The sequence below is a fragment of the Zea mays genome, chromosome 1 (assembly GCF_902167145.1).
Source record: "Zea mays cultivar B73 chromosome 1, Zm-B73-REFERENCE-NAM-5.0, whole genome shotgun sequence".
Lineage (NCBI taxonomy): Eukaryota > Viridiplantae > Streptophyta > Magnoliopsida > Poales > Poaceae > Zea > Zea mays.
The window spans coordinates 110669748-110687812 of NC_050096.1; positions in this window are offsets into that span (position 1 = coordinate 110669748).

Genomic DNA, 18065 nt, shown 5'->3' on the forward strand with positions numbered 1-18065 from the left:
CATATGCAACATGATGTATGATGCTTATGCTATGCAAAATGATGTGATGATGTTATGTTACGTAGATGACATTTGTTCCGAAAGATACACACATATCCCCACACAATATTTTTGTACCAGCGCTGATTCTTCGCTGTAAGCTCTGCATTCCCTTAGGAACGTCTTTGGAGCTTCTTCGCCTTTTACTTAGGCGGTATAAGCTCTGCATTCCCTTAGGAACGTCTTTGGAGCTTCTTCGCCTTTTACTTAGGCGGTATCAGCGTTGACTTTTCGCTGTATGCTCTACATTCCCTTAGGAACGTCTTTGGAGCAAAAAACTTACACTGCGCTCCCTTTGGAACGGCTTTTTGTAACTTCAGCAACTTACTCTGCGTTCCTTAGAACGACTTTTTGTTACTTCGAAGGATTTTTAATAATTCGAAGGTCCTCCGCAAACTTTCAAGCTTCAGCAACTTAAGCCTTCGGAGAAAATAGATTTCCCTTATGACCAACCACAAAACCATTACATGAAAATCGAAATGTTCTTTATTATACAGAAAATAGAACTAAATGGAAAAGACTGCTATCAAGGTAGGATACTTGTCAATAAATGTGCTTTGACTCCGGCACGGTGCTGTTGACTGTACGAGCTTCGGACTGCTCTCTGAAGTCCCTTTGGTGTGGAGCATATTGGCTCCCTTCTGGCTGTTGGCCTTGTTGCAGCAGTGGTGGAGGTGGAGGTTGTTGCCAGGAAGCTTGAGGTTGACTTGCCGAAGCAACAGAAACTGCAGGGTGGTTACCTACGTATTCTGGGATGTAAGGCACATGGTACGAAGCAGTATGCATGACCTGCTTCGGCTGAGCTTGTTGTGCTGCAGCTTCGGCTATCTCCTTTTGCTTTTGGATGGTAACATGGCACATCCTGGTGGTATGGCCCTTGTTTTCACCGCAAAACAAGCAAAATATTCTCCTTGGTTGATCTCCAAATCTTCCACCAAAGCCCCTGGCGCCTCTTCCTCTTGGAGCTGGTGGCCGGAAGAAGCTTTGTTGTTGCCCCGAAGCCTGTGAGGAGGGCTGCGGCCTGTGCTGCTGACTCCCCTTATCATCACTTTGAGTAGAGTTATGGATGGACCTGACATGCCTCGGATAGAATCTTCCTCCGAAGCCCCTGGTCATCTCAGAAAATCTGAAAGCCTCCTCCCTTCTTTGGCGAAAATCATTGTCGGCACGAATGTACTCGTCCATCTTTTGGAGCAGCTTCTCCAGAGTCTGAGGGGGCTTCCTAGCAAAATATTGAGCTGCAGGTCCAGGACGAAGCCCCTTGATCATGGCCTCGATGACAATTTCATTGGGCACCGTTGGTGCCTGCGCCCTCAAACGCAAGAACCTTCTGACATACGCCTGAAGGTATTCTTCATGATCCTGAGTGCACTGGAACAAGGCTTGAGCAGTGACCGGCTTCGTCTGAAACCCTTGAAAGCTGGTTAACAACATATCCTTCAGCTTCTGCCATGAAGTGATTGTTCCTGGTCGAAGGGAGGAATACCAGGTCTGAGCAACACTCCTGACAGCCATAACAAAAGATTTTGCCATGACTGCAGCATTGCCACCATACGAAGACACTGTTGCTTCGTAGCTCATCAAGAACTGCTTCGGGTCTGAATGGCCGTCGAAGATGGGAAGTTGGGGTGGCTTATAGGACGGGGGCCAAGGTGTAGCCTGCAGTTCAGCGGACAGAGGAGAAGCATCATCGAAAACAAAATTTCCCTGATGGAAATTGTCATACCAGTCATCTTCGTTGACGAAGCCCTCCTGATGAAGGTCTTTCTGCTGAGGCCTTCGGGTCTGCTCATCGTGAGAAAGATGGCGAACTTCCTCAGAGGCTTCGTCTATCTGCCTTTACAACTCAGCTAGTCGGGCCATCTTCTCCTTCTTCCTTTGCACCTGTTGATGTAGCATCTCCATATCCCTGATTTCTTGGTCTAGCTCATCCTCCTGAAGCGTCGGGCTGACGGCCTTCCTCTTCTGGCTTCGGGCCTCCCGAAGAGAGACAGTTTCCTGGTTAGGGTCCAGCGGTTGCAGAGCTGCAGCCCCAGTCGCTGAAGCTTTCTTCGGTGCCATAGCGAGGGTCTATGGCTTCCGAAGGTGTTCAAAAAACTCGAAGTGGAAGTGAGTTCACCGGAGGTGGGCGCCAATGTTGGGGACTTGTTCTCAAGTGCTATGAGTTAAGAACAAGGCAACACAGAGAATGTTAAACGATAAAGTCCTTCGTCCTTTGAAACATTATTTCCCTTAGGATATAACGATCTTCGGACGAAGGTCATGAAAGACGAACCTTCATCGTCACAATATACATTAATGAAAGACGAAGCATATGAAACATAAAAGATAGCATGAATAATCATATAACATCATCCATTTAACTTTATTATATCATCATGGAAAAATAGAGACAATATCGAATTATAAATGTACCTTCGGCTTGGAAGGAGATGAAAATACAAGTGTGACGTAAAAGCAAATGCCAAGTCAGCCTGAACAGTACGGGAGTACTGTTCATCTATTTATAGACGTGGGACGCAGCCCATGTAAAATTACATTCATGTCCACTACATTTGCTAATGACTTATGAGGATCTGTCAAAGCCTAAGTAGTCTTTTCATCTTTAAGTCGGTTCCCCTTTCTGCCACTATGCCGAAGCTCCCCTGCGCATAGCTTCGGCTATGCACCATCCCTCGTACGGCTTGGTGATCAGCCCGTCCTTCATCTCAATCCTCCTTCGTCTAGCTTAAGCTTCGTCCTGATCGTACTTCATGTTCATAGTCTGGGTCCGAAGATATCTGTTCATACATTTCACTTGGAAGATATTGTCAAATCATGTTTTTGAGGACCTTCGGAGGACGAAGGCCCCCAACAAATCCCCCGTCTGACCGCCATCGCAGCAAAATCAACCCGAGAACCTCCCTGCATGCAAGTCCCCTACTGCCCTTGCCCCTTTCGGGTAAGGTAGTCTTCCACTAGCTTTCCTAATTAGTCAGCCAAGGGCATCCCATACAACCCTTGTGGTGGCACGTGTTTCTCAATTTAAGCTCCATGTTCCAATTAACATTAATGATCTTGACATGAACATAAATAGAATAACAAAATAACTGGAACATGGATATAATGAAAGATTATCCCAAAACCATGTAAAGCAATAGCAAAACTACCTAAGTGATTCAGGGATAACAAGGTAATATGGATAAACAGACTAGGGTGACCTATTGGCTCCCATCAAAATTAAACCTATGCATGAATAATGACATTAAAGAACATTATTGAGTATAAAAGTGGACAAGGGCACAACTTGCCTTCAATGAGCTCCTACTCAGCTACTTCTATCTGCTGGGCACTAGGATCCTCTGTCACAGGCTCTTCTACTCGCCACAATACAAACCAGCACAGTATATAGAGAAAATTAACATCACACCAAACATGTAAAGAAAATACATATTAATAATCTACACATTAAATTAAAATCCTAGGAACAGGAATCGTAATTTTTGGAGTTATAGATTTCAAGATATGAATTTTCAAAGGTTTTATGTGCTTAAAATAGGATTAAATGAGAAATTATTTTTCCTATTGTTTTCATGACAAAACAGAGGCTCTAGGTGATAGAAATTAATATTACAAAAATTTAGAAATGAATGAGTTAATTTGGAGCTCATATGAATTTTCTATGGAATAAACAAGTTCTAGGATTTATTTTCATATTAAATATTCAATTTCTAATTCATTTATCTGATTTTCTTAACCTTCTGGACTGGGCGCACTAATACAGGGAAAGGCAGGGGTCTCGGGGTAAAATACCACAGACACAGAGCACAGTCGCTTAGGACGGCGGGTTAAATTCTGTTTTACTCGGGTCCCGATTAGATTGCCTAAGTTCCAGGACTGGCACGCCCGGATACCGTTTGATCGCGTGTCAATGGCTCAGATTTAAAACTGTCCCTATTCACCCAAACCCGTTAGATCTAATGTCGACGGCACAGATTCAATCTAGCGAAGGGGTACGTGTCACACCCGTTTCTAGGGGGCAGAATCGAGCGCAAACCATATGTGTGCCAAGATCCATTTCCACACATATGTTGACGTCACAAGTGTAATATATCAAAAGACAATGCAATAAAGGCGTAAAGAGAGTAGAATACTTTATTACATCATCTGAATCATTGTATCTTTAACAAGTATCACATCAAAGTAAGGCGGAATTAAATAACATGGGCAATCTCCCACAGGAAGATGACCGACGCATCGTTAGACTTAGAACTCATCGTCGAAATCTCCATCAAAGTCTCCAGCATCACCCTGTGATCAAAATATTAGCAAGGGTGAGCTCACTTATGGTCGGGGCTCAGCTAGTGGGGAAAAAATTAATGCAGGTATAACAAGGTGAAGCTAAGGTTGAGTAGTAAGCATTTTAGTTGGTCAACATTTTATTAACAACACATGTCTTACTAATAAGTGTGAATCCTAAGTATCCCATTTAAACAAAGGTATAAGTATAACAAAAACACTTAAGTGAAACCACTTAAGCAAACCATTGGCAGATCATCGGATCTCAATTTATTTCCATCTTCAAGTTCAATTATCATGTGAGGAGTCCAAGCCGCTGGTAACCGTGAGCACAGCTGATATATCAGTTTTACACTCTGCAGAGGTGGTACAACTTCACCCACAAGCAGTGTATCCCATCTAGCCTGGGTTGTACGAACCCTTAAACACTGTCGAGGTGAATGGCTAGGGATCCACTATGAGGCTTTCACAAAATACACTTAATACAAAGCAACCCGTTAAGGTTTCTAAAGTCGGTGTGGAGGCCCCCTGGGTGAGGTACCTTAGCCAAGAATACGTCCCCATGTTAACGTGAGCTGCCACCACTACCGCTCCCCCTCTTGCCCATATTTCAGGTAAGGTTGCTAGGCACTAAGCATATAAAGCTAATTACCAAAGCCAGAGCCATGACAGCACTCGTGGTTGCACTGTTATCCTAGGTGGTCACTCCAGGTTCCAATTAATATGAAATAATATTGTTTTAACCATCAGGTTAATACCATAATTGCCAATTTCAATTTCGGAACATTAGTATCAATTAATGAGTGACATCAAAATTATTAAGTTGAGCGGTAGCACAAATTTGTAAAGCTTAATAATTTCCCAGGGTAAACAAGGAATATAGTTGCTAAATCTAGGAAATCCTTAATTAGGTAAAACCCATCAAATTATGCAGTATATCAAAAAGTAAACATTATTATATGCATTGATTGGGTACAAAAAGAGTATGCAGAGGGAGAATCCACTTGCCTTGCTCAAAAGTTTCCTGCGGGTCTTCCTCAAACAGATTCGGATCCTCTACCACACAATCAGCTTCTAATAACGTCGCATGTAGCCATACAAAGAGGAAACATACACCAATAAATAAACATACACCTTTACATAAACATACACCATTACACAAATAAAAATACACAATACAAATCACACTTATAAAAGGAAGGCGTCTAAAATAGAACTTGATTTGTAACTGTAATATAAGTCTACACACATCGACGTCCATCTCATTTGCTGTGACATAAAATACTATTTTTTTTTGTTTCCAGAATTCACTGGTGAAAACTATATGACAAATTGACTATGAAAGTACGTACTATATAAATTTATTTATATTAATATAAATGTAGTGCTAAACCAAACTCTATGGAGTTAGTTTAATTTGCTAATCAATTATTTCTACCGGATAGTATGTGGGGTATATTTTATTATTTCTTTCTAAAAGAAAATTATAGTAGACGTTACAATATTATTTAAAAAGTCACATAACCTTGATATTTAAGAGAAATAAACTAACCTGCCAATTTAATTCTACTATTTAGTTTACAGTGGACATAGTCGCTATATTATTTTATTAATCGAGACTCTAGCATGACTAGTGAATAAGCAATTTGTGTATAATTACACATACGAACACATACCGTTTGATTAAAAATTTATAGTTTAGCCTAAGCAAAGATAATCGTAGAATTATTTATCCAGTGATTTTGTTATAAATATGTGGTCTACCTATCCTTAACACTATACTCCAACAAACTATATTTAAATTAATTCCTAACAGATGTAACCGAATTAAAATATACGAATGTGCAAGATAGTGGAGCACTATATAAAATATCTTATCATGTACACATGAAGCTAACCATTTAATATAAACATGATTTCAGACTAACAAAAAAACATACACAACTTATCATTCGCCACAGAAGTTAGATCGTGATTAACTAACTCTTTTGAACTGAGAAATAATCTCACGCATAATAATTTATTTGTAGGGATTAGACAGCAAAACATTCTTCTTCTACCTCGGGTCTTCGCGTACAGAGAGAGGAAGATCGGCGAGCAGGGGCTCAGCGACAGGGGGGTTCGGCCGGAACGGGGTGTCGGCTTCGGAGTTCCGGTCGACGGTGAACGGCTCCAATGGCAAGGGATGGCAGGAGCTTCTTGGCGTCGATGAACAACAGCGGACAGGATGGCGAGCACGACAATAGAGCGGTGAGCAGGGGAGAAGAATGAGCAGGGGCGAGGAGAGAGTTCGACTGGTGATCCTTTTATAGGCAAAGAGGAAGGGAGGGTGGAAGGGGCGGCCGAGGGGCTTCAATGGGGCGTCGTCGGTCTTCATGGAGTCCTTCAATGGCGTCGAAATGGATGCTTTTACGTTCCATTAACTCGGAGACGAAGAACGGTCGCAACACTTGAGCTTCGGGGTCGTGGCTCGGCCTGGCGCTCGGGCGCGGTCGGGTTGGGGCGGCTCGAATGTTGGGGTAGCTCGGTCGCTGGCGCGGCTACGCAGGGGCGCTTGGCTTGGCGCGGCCGCGGGTGTGCAGGGCGCTCGGCGGCTCGGGACAGGGGCGCACGGGAGCTCCTGGCGGCTCGGTCTGCATGGCATGGCGCGCGGGGCGCTGGCGGCTGCTCCTGGCTGGGCGCGGTCGAGAGCAGGGAGAGGAGAGCAGGGGGAGGAGAGAGAATAGGGGAGGGGAGGAGGAGAACACAGGGGCGGCGGCGGCTGGAATGCCAGGGCGCGACGGCGGTTTAGGGTTAGTAGTGTAGTTGGGCCCCTAGTGGGCCTTAGGGTTTAGTTTAGGTTTTTTTCCTTTTTCTAATTTCGAAACACATTTTTAAATAGCTAAAAAATTCATAAAAATTCACCAAAACTATTTATAAATAAAATATTTATTTTTAGACTAATAATTATTATATTATTTAATTATTATGTTATTTACTAGGATATTTTTCCTTTAAGAAGAATTGCTATTAAACATCCAATAATCAATCACGCGCAATAAAAAATGATTCAAAATGCAAATAAATAATAAACACTTGAATAAAAATTTATTATCCTAATTACCATAATAACTAAATTCATTATTTTTAGTTGATGGCTTTTATAGTGTTACAAACCTACCCCTCTTAAAAGAATCTCGTCCTCGAGATTAAGAAACTTCCGAGAATAACTGGGGGAATTCTGCTCTGAGTTCATCTTCTCTTTCCCAAGTGGCCTCATCTTTCGAGTGATGACTCCACTGAACCTTGCACATGTTAATGACTTCGTGTAATTCTGTGAGATGTTTCCAAAATTCTGATAGGGTACTCTGAATAAGTCAAATCCTCATTGACATTCAGTTCTTCCATGGGTAACAATTCCTCCGGTACTCTCAAGCACTTCTTGAGTTGTGATACATCAAATACATCGTGCACATCCGATAAACTATCGGGTAGCTCTAACTGGTAGGCTACTTCACCTTTTCTTTCCAAAATCTTGAATGGGCCAATATAGCGAGGAGATAGTTTTCCTTTAACCTTAAACCTTTTCATTCCTCTCATCGGTGAAACTTTATGGTATACGAAGTCTCCTACTTCAAACATCAATTCTCTTCTTCTATTATCAGCATAGCTTTTCTGTCTTGACTGTGTTGTCTTCAAATTTTCTCTAATAATCTGCACTTGCTTTTCTGCTTCTTGGAGAATTTCTAGACCAAATACTTGACTTTCTCCGGTCTGATTCCAATAAAGCGGTGTTCTACACTTTCGTCCATAAAGTGCTTCAAATGGTGCCATTTTTAGACTAGCCTGATAACTGTTGTTATTCGAGAATTCTGCATAAGACAAACTTTTATCCCAGCTTCTACCATGCTTTAGAGCGCAAGCTCTTAGCATATCTTCCAACACTTGGTTTGTTCCTTCCGTTTGCCCATCTGTTTGCGGATGATAAGTTGAACTAAAGTTTAGCTTGGTATCCATGGACTCATGTAGTCTTTTCCAAAAGCGCGAGGTAAATTGGGTTCCTCGATCTGATACGATCTTCTTTGGTACTCCATGCAGACAAACAATCCTCGACATGTATAACTCTGCTAACTAGGCTCCTGAGTAAGTTGTCTTCACAGGTATAAAGTGTGCCACTTTAGTCAACCTGTCTACTATGACCCATATTGAATCATAGCCATCCCAAGTACGGGGTAGTCCAACTATGAAATCCATACCAATTTCTTCCCATTTCCATTCAGGTACCTTGAGAGGTTGTAGTAATCCTGCTGGTCTTTGGTGTTTAGCTTTAACACGCTGACACACGTCACACAATGCAACATGAGTAGCAACATCTCTTTTCAAACCGTACCACCAATACTTTTCCTTCAAATCCTGGTACATCTTTGTACTCCCAGGGTGGATAGAGTAAGCCGAATCATGAGCTTCTCTCAAAATAAGTTGGCGTAGGTGTTCAATTTCCGGTACACAGATTCTCTTTTTAAACCATATTGTGCCTTGATCATCTTCCGTGAAATCCGGGGCTTTACCCAAACCAATTTGTGTCTTAATTTCTTTGATTTTCTCGTCAGACTCTTGTCCTTTACGAATCTCTTCTTCTAAAGTAGATTCAACTTCCATAACTGTTGCTTCCATGTTATTGAGCATTCCAAGGTTGAGTTGCTCCATTTCCCAGCACAATTCCTGTGACATCAAATGAGTAGTGATGTTGTTCACTTGACCCTTACGGCTCAAAGCATCAGCCACTACATTTGCTTTGCTTGGGTGATATTGTATTTCCAAATCATAGTCTTTAATCAACTCAAGCCATCTTCTCTGTCTTAGATTGAGTTCTTTCTGAGTGAATATGTATTTCAAGCTTTTGTGATCCGTGAAGATTTTGCACTTGTTTCCATTCATATAGTGTTGGGGACTTGTTCTTAACTTCTATGAATCAAGAACAAGGCAACACAGAAATGGTTAAATATTATGGTCCTTCGTCCTTTGAAGCATTATCTCCCTTGGGATATAATGAATTCCGGACGAAGGTTATGAATGACATACCTTCATAAGCACAATAAATAGTGAGGAAGGATTTACATAAAATAAGAAGAAATAATATAGACAATTGATTATTATTATTAACTCATTTTTATTCTATTATTATAAAAATGATGGCCAATTATGAATGTATCTTCGGCTTGAAGGAAAGCTGAAATACCAGTGTAATACAGAAGCAAATGCCCAATGCGTGATTACAGGATTCCGTGAACAGTACAGGGGTACTGTTCACCTATTTATAGGCACAGGGTGCAGCCTATGTATAATTACATTTATGCCCTTTACAACGAACTACAATAATGACACAGAATATCATGGGTCTTTAAGTCATTTCATCTTTAAGTCGGTTCACCCCTTCGTCTTGACACATGTCACTGTGCCGAAGCTTTATGGGCGATAGCTTCGGCGCTGCTTTGGAGAGGACCTGCTGAAGGTGTTTCTTTCTTTAGGATCTTCGGCTACGAAGCATACCCCCAACAGTAGCCCCTTCGCGGTGCTAGATCGTTTTTCGTAACGAGCTTGATCCGTGAAAAAATCTTCTAGGCTTCGGGATGCTGAAGATCCAAAAAACACCTTCCCTGAGCTCGTTGGCGAGAAACGATTAAAATAATCGTCGCACGCGCGACCCATCTTGCACCAATTACGCGCTCGCCAGCGATTCACCTTCTCGAACCATGTGGCCCACCGTTCAGTGAGTGCGAGTGACTGTTTGTTCGGTGTTGGAGACCTTGCCGATTCACCTTCCCACCTGCAGCACTATATAAACAGACGGGTAGGTGTGAAGTTACCACAACATTCATTGCTATTGTACTGTTTGCTGCCAAATTTTTAGTCATAGCTGAAGCTTGATCATCGTGCTCAGACGAAACCTCGCTTGTGAATCTGCTTCGGTACAAGAGTAAGAGCTTCGGAAAAGACAAAAAAGCCAACACCAAAAATTTCAAGTTAGTCATAATCAAATGGCCAGAGTTCGCTCTACTGCAAGGGTCGATCCTGATGGGGATGATACCGAAGCTGTTGAGACTGTTCCTATTTCGGAGGCAATGAAGCAATCTGGGTTGGTAATACCGGAAGACGTCCATGCTGCTGAAGCAGAGCAAGATGGTATTGAAGAGACTGATTTTGAAGATGATTACAGCAGCGCAGTGCCGAGCAAGCCTAGCCACCTGGACTTCGGAAAATCCACCATCTCTGAAGCTGATTTTCCTAAGATGGTGAAGTTGGGCTATTTCAGCGAAGATAAGAAAGAGCTGATTCGCTTCGGTGGAGAAGAAACTACTCCGAAGCCAGAAAAAAGATGAGATAGTAGTTTTCAAGAGTTTCCTTAAGGCTGGTTTAAGATTCCCTTTAAATAAGATGATTGCCGATGTGCTAAAGAAGTTTGGGATCCACTTTCATCAACTAACTCCTAACGCTATCGTTAGGCTCAGTGTTTATATTTGGGCTCTCCGAAGCTAGGGGGTGGAACCGTTTGCCGAAGGTTTCTGCCGGGTGCACGAGCTACATTACCAAACCAAGGCCAGAAAGGATGGATTACATGAAAATTTTGGTTGTTACAATTTTGCTTACCGGAAGACTACAAAATTTCCTGTGATTAGCTACCGAAGCAAGTGGCCGGCAGGCTGGAAATCGGAATGGTTCTATGTCAAAATTGATGATGACAAGGAGAAGCTAGTGCAGAGTCCGCTAGAATTGATCTTTGGAGAGACCAGACCCCAATGCAATATGACACCAGAAGGTCCAACCCAAACTGCGCTGGCTGAATTCAGGATCACCGCAGAGCACATTGGCACTAGGGACTTAGTGCAGGAATTTTTGGCTTTCAAAATATTTCCAACTATGAAGGAATGGGCTATGCCGAAGCTTGAAGGAGAGAAGAAAGAGGGGGAACTTGTCTGACTGCCCTACCACTACAAGTTCAAGAAATGTTTCAAAGCACCCTGCCAAGAATGGCTGGAAACAATCGAAGTAATGTGCACCGAAATTCTTGGGAATTATTCTAAAAAAGAAGATCAATTGATGACAGCAGCCTTCGACACCCGTCCGAAACGAAGGCTAAACAGAGTGCTGGATGCTATAGGCTTTGAATATCCTGATTATGAACGACTCGACAAGGGTGCCGAAGGGCAAAAAAGAAAAAGAGTGGCTGGCGCTTTGAACAAAGACAACAAAGATCAATCAAAGAAGAAGAAACAAAAGTTTGAAGCGAAAGTATTAGCTTCGAAGAAAAGAAAGGACTTGATCCCAGAGCAAAAATCAATTGATGAAGAAGAGAAGACTTCTGCAACATCTTCTGATGCTGAAATAGAGGAAATTCTAAAGGTAATGACTGAAACTTTGCCTGTCAAACTAAGTCCATTGGGGCTTCATCTGACGAAGCTTTTTCATAATGAAAAGGAGCCCACAAAAACAAAGGCATCTAGGCCAAAAGGCAAAGGATTGTTATCGTGACAGAAGTGATTGAAACAACACCACCAAGAGCTCCAACTCCGAAGGTGCTGGCGATTGAAGGCACAACAGCTACCGAAGCTGTACCTTCGGAGGTTGCCGCAGAAGAAGCCAGAGCCGAAGATGCCAACTCCGAAGATATTAATTTAGAGAGCATAGCTGCTGATATAGATAAAATGCTGCTAAACATGGCCGCTGAAGAAACTGCTGCAGCCACCGAAGAGACCACGGCCGCAAAACCCGAGAAAGAAGGAATAACCGAAGATACTTCGGAAGATGAAACTTTTGACTTCCGAAACTTAGTTGGCCAGAAGCTAACAGAAGCTGAAAAAGAGGAATTAAAAGAGTATGATATATCTTGTGGGTACCGGCCGGGGGCGCTTCTCTTCGGTGGTATTGATGATGAAGGGTTAGGCTGCATACGAGATCAAACCGGTGCGAAGGTTGTCGGTACTCTATCAAAGAGTATCGGCTTCCCGAAGCTCGAAGCGGATATAAGCCGCTACCGACGACAACACATTGTCGGCAACTTGTTCTATTCTAATTTTAAGGTAAATACCTTGTGTTTAACTATTATTATTTGTGGTCACAGAAATATTTTCTAACGAAGGTTATTTGTCCGCAGAGTATACTTTTGAGCAAGGCATTAAAAATGCAGCAAGACTTAGAGGATAAAAGGCAAGAAGTTAAAATTGAAAACTTAGAAAACAAGATAAAAGAGCAATCTGCTGCCATCGAGAAGAAAGACTTCGAGCTACAAACAGCTGAAGGCTTAATAGTGGACGCTGAAGCAAAAATAACAGAATTAAATTCGAAGCTTCTTTCCCAATCAGAAAATTTTGAACAAGAAAAGCTGAAGCTTGATGCAAAACTTGAAGCCGAAGCTCAAAGAAATTCGGAACTGAAAGAATCTTTGAAAAATCTTCAGAATAAGTGCCTGGAGTTCAGCAGTCGATGCATTCATCAGTTAAAGCAAGTGTTCCATTTTGTTGGAGCCAGTAGTGAAGAGTTTACTCCTTCAGCTGAAGACCTGCCTGGTGCCTTTGAGCACATTGAGGGTGAAATTAATGATCTTGACGAAGTTATAGCTGGGCATAGCGACTTCTGTGCCCTGGCAGCTTCTCGGGGAACAGCTGTTGCCTTTTTGAAGTCTGGCTGTTAGCACGGCAAGATTGTTAATAGACCCAACTTCAGCCTGTCACCAGCAGACCTGGATAATGTTCCCAATCTGGCTCGGAGTATTGCAAATAGATTTATAAAGTTAGTATGGACAAAGGGTGGTCGAAGCAAAGCTGGTGACGAAGCTCGGAGCCACCTTAAGCTGGTAACAAAATCATACCTTATGCTTACCTTTTCCTTTGAATTTTGAATTTAGCTTACAATACTTCCGTACAGATTGACCAAGCCGAAGCTGAAGCTACAGAGTAAAAGGACGAAGCTCCAGAGATGTTGTCGAAGCTTGAATAATCTGTAAAAATAGCTCAAAAAACTCCTGTAAAACTTGTATAAAGTATGATGTAACTTGAGTTTCACTTTGTAATATAATCTTACTTTTCCGTCCATGTATGAAATGCTTTGGTGTGGACGAAATTAATACTTTTGAGCCATAAGCGAAAAACACCTTCCCTTCTTTGGGTACACAGCGAAGCATAAAATTACCTTCCTTTCGGAACCGAAGCAAGTTTGTATGTTATGCTGATGATGATCCTATGTATGTCTAAGTGAATGTTTATGAATGCAAATGTCATGATGTAATGTATCGTGCAAATGAATGTCCATATTCGAAGCCATAATCCAACCCTTCATTCCCTTGGGAATGACTCAAATCTTCTTTGCCGCTTATTTTTCGGCTTCACCGTTTATTTTTCGGTGTATCAGCGCTGACTTTTTGCTGTAAGCCTCCCTTAGGATCTTCTTCACCTTTTACTTTGGCGGAATCAGCGTTGACTTTTCGCTGTAAGCCTCCCTTAGGAGCTTCTTCGCCTTTTACTTTGGCGGAATCATCGTTGACTTTTCGCTGTAAGCCTCTCTTAAGAGCTTCTTCGCCTTTTACTTCGGCGGAATCAGCGTTGACTTTTCGCTGTAAGCCTCCCTTAGGAGCTTCTCCTTGTTTTCTTTTCTTTTTTCTTTGCACTCGATGGTGCGTTCTCAGCTTTTACATTTACATCTTTGGGGGATATTGCTTTTATAGAGCTGAAATAAAAAGAAAAATTACATGCTATGGCCCCATTAAAAACCTTTCTCCCCCTTTGGAAAGGAAAAGGGTGCCATACAAAAGAATATAAAAAATTACATCAAACTAGACATAATATCGCCGAAGCTCATCCGTGTCCCATGATCTAGGAATGTCATTGCCGTCCATATCCTTCAATCTGTAAGAACCGGGTCTTGACGAAGATACTACCAGAAAAGGTCCTTCCCACTTTAGCTGTAGCTTGCCTACTGTGTCTGGGTTAGCAACTCTCCGAAGTACCAAGTGTCCTGGCTTAATATTTTTTAGCCGAACCTTTTTGTCACGCCATTTTATTGTTTCGGCTTGATATTTGTTGATATTCTCTACAGCTTGAAGCCTGATCCCTTCTATAGCATCTTTTGCCACAGAATAATCAGCTTTGTCTTCTGTCGAAGCCATTGTTCTTATTGATCCCGCTCTAGCTTCTTCTGGGGTTATTGCTTCGTCACCAAACAACAATTTGAATGGTGTAAAACCTGTTGATCTTGATATTGTTGTGTTGTGGCTCCACACCACTTTGATTAATTCATCTGGCCACTTTCCCCTGGGCTGATTGAAGATTAACTTCATTATTCCTGTCATTATGATGCCATTAGCCCTTTCAACAAGTCCATTTGACTCCGGATGCCGAACTGATGCAAAATAAATCTTCGTGCCAATTTGTTCACAAAATTCTCTGAAAGCTTCGGAATCAAACTGTGTTCCATTGTCCACAGTAATGGCCTTCGGCACTCCGAAGCGACAGACAATATTTTGCCAGAAAAACTTTTGAATAGTAACCGAAGTTATTGTGGCTAAAGGCTTTGCCTCGATCCATTTAGAAAAATATTCCACTGCCACTACAACATATCTTAAGTTCCCTTGTGCTGGTGGTAGCGGACCTAACAAATCAAGGCCCCACCTTTGCAATGGCCAAGTGGGTTGTATTAACTGGGTTAAAGACGAAGGTTGTTTTTGATCTCTTGCACATTTCTGACAGCCTTCGCACTTTTGGACTAATTCCGCTGCATCCGAAGCTACCTTTGGCCAAAAAAATCCTTGACGAAAAACCTTTCCCAGCAAAGGCCTAGATCCAATGTGAGATCCACACAGGCCTGCGTGTATTTCCTTCATCAATTCTATACCTTCGGCTCTGTATAAACATTTGAGTAGTGGAGAACAGACTCCATGCTTGTACAACTCCCCTTCTATTATAACATATGGTCGAGCTCTTGCCTCTATTCTCTTGTTATAAGCTACGTCATCTGAAAGAAAATTACCCTGAAGGAAAGAGATGATTTCAGTTCCCCAGTCTTCACTATAAACATGAGATATATTGAGGACTGCTCTCTCAAGAAGTTCAACCGAAGGTGCTTTTATTGTTTCGAAAAATACTTCCGAAGGTAAGGGCAGCCCCTGTGCTGCTGACTTGGCTAGCAAATCAGCATGTTCATTTTCTCCTCGAGGAATATTTTTGACAGAAAACCCTTCAAAGGAAGCTTCAATCCTTCGGACCGTGTCTAAATATTTCTCAAGCTTCGGGTCTCTTGCTTTACAACTCTTGTCAATATGACCAGAAATAACCTGGGAATCAGTTTTAAGAACTGCCCTTCTAATTCCCATTGTCTTTAACTTCTAAAGGCCCAAAAGCAAAGCTTCGTACTCAGCAATGTTATTTGTGCAGCTAAAATCAAGTCTTGCTGCGTAGCAAGTTTTGACTTTGGAGGGTGCAACTAACACAGCGGCTGCTCCTGCCCCGAAGGTTCCCCAAGAACCATCGCAGAATACTATCCAAGCTTCGGCATCTTTACTCGCTTCTTCTTCCTGAGCCCCTGGCGTCCAGTCAGCAATGAAGTCTGCTAACGCCTGGGACTGAATCGAAGATCTATGCACATAATCAATGCAAAACTCATTGAGTTCTGCAGCCCATTTTCCAACCCTTCCAGTAGCTTCTCTATTTCTCATAATATCCTTCAATGGTTGTGAAGAAGGGACAATTATATTGTATGCTTGAAAATAGTGCCGAAGCTTCCTGGAAGCCATCAAAACAGCATACAGCACCTTCTCCAATTCTGTATAATTTTTCTTTGATAAACTAAGGACTTCGGAGATGAAGTATATTGGGGCTTAATTTTTGACTTGCCCTTCAAGCTTCTCTTGGACAAGTGCCGCACTTACCGCTGAGTGCGAAGCTGCCACATATAACAACAGAGGAGCCCCTGGCGTTGGTGGAGTTAATGTCATTAGGTCTATCAAATTCTGCTTCAGCTCGTCGAAGGCTTTCCGTTGAACTGGTCCCCATTGAAAAACTTCGGCTGACTTCAGTATTTCAAAAAAATGGTAGATTTCTCTCTGCTGATCTAGATATGAATTGGTTCAGAGATGCAAGTCTTCCCGTCAGTCGCTGAGCCCCTTCTTTGTGCTTGGTGGTTCCATTCGAAGGATAGCTTCGATTTTATTTGGGTTAGCCTCAATCCCTTTTGTTGAAACTAGGCAACCAAGGAATTTCCCCTTCTTTACTCCGAAAACACACTTCTCTGGATTCAGCTTTAGACCGGCCTGTCTAAAATTAGCGAAAGTCTCCTGCAGATCAGCAATGTGATTTTCTTGCTTCGTGCTTTTTACAATGATATCATCGACATAAGTTAGCACATTTCTGCCTATCAGAGAATGAAGAACCTTCGCTGTCATTCTGCTGAAGCTTCTTCCAGCATTCTTGAGCCCCTCAGGCATCCGAAGGTAATAATATGTTCCGCTAGGTGTTATGAAGCTGGTTTTTGGCTCATCCTCCTTCTTCATCCAAATTTGATGATAGCCTGAATAACAATCCAACAGACTCATAAGTTCTGATGAAGCTGATGCATCAACTAGGGAATCTATCCTTGGCAATGGAAACTCATCTTTCGGACAGGCCTTGTAGAGGTCAGTAAAATCAATACACATCCTCCATTTGCCATTGGCCTTTTTTACCATAACAGTGTTGGCTATCCATTCTAGGTATTTTACTTCTCTGATGACTCCGGCGCTAAGGAGTCTTCTCACTTCATTCCGAGCACCTTCGGCCTTGTCATCAGACACCTTCCGAAGCCTCTCCTTTCTGGGTCTGAAAGATGGATCAACATTGAGCGAATGTTCAATAACATCCCTGTTGACTCCGCAAAGATCATTAGCTGACCATGCAAAAACATCTTTGTTGTTAAACAGAAACCTTATCAAGGTTTTCTCCTGTTCTTCGGACAGTTGAGATCCCAATAGCACCTTCTGCTCTGCTATGTCATCGCATAAGAGCATGGGCTTCGGCTGATCGGCCGAAGCAGTTTTCTCTCTTCTGTACTTGTATTGCTCACAAGCTTCAGCTCCATCTATGTTATGGATTGCTTTTGAGTCTGTCCAGTTTCCTTTGGCCCTTCTGGCAGCTTCCTGACTTCCATGAATAGCAATGGGCCCTTGGTCCGAAGGTATCTTCATGCAAAGATATGCTGGATGAAGAATTGCTTCAAAGGCATTGAGAGTACCACGACCAATAATTGCATTGTAGGGGTATTCCATGTCAACAATATCAAACACAACTTGTTCAGTCCTTGTGTTGTTGATAAAACCAAAGGTTACTAGCATTGTGATCTTGCCAAGTGTTACAATCTGCCTTCCTCCGAAGCCACAAAGGGGATGTGTGGCATCATGGATCTTGTCTTCGGGCTCTTGCATTTGTCTGAAGGCTTTAGCAAATATAATGTCCGCTGCACTGCCTGTATCAACCAAAACATTGTGGACCAGAAATCCTTTGATCACACAAGAGATAACCATAGCATCATTGTGTGGGTAATCCTTGAGCTGAAGATCCTCTTGAGAGAAGGTAATTGGGATGTGAGACCATCTTGACTTGATGAAGGGTCCTTGTACCCCTACATGTTGTACCCTTCTCTGTGCCTCCTTCTTCTGTTTCTTGTTAGCCGACTCTGAGCATGAACCGCCTGTTATCGGGAGCACAAACTTCGAAGCCGAAGCAACTCCAGCTTGGAACGAAGCCATC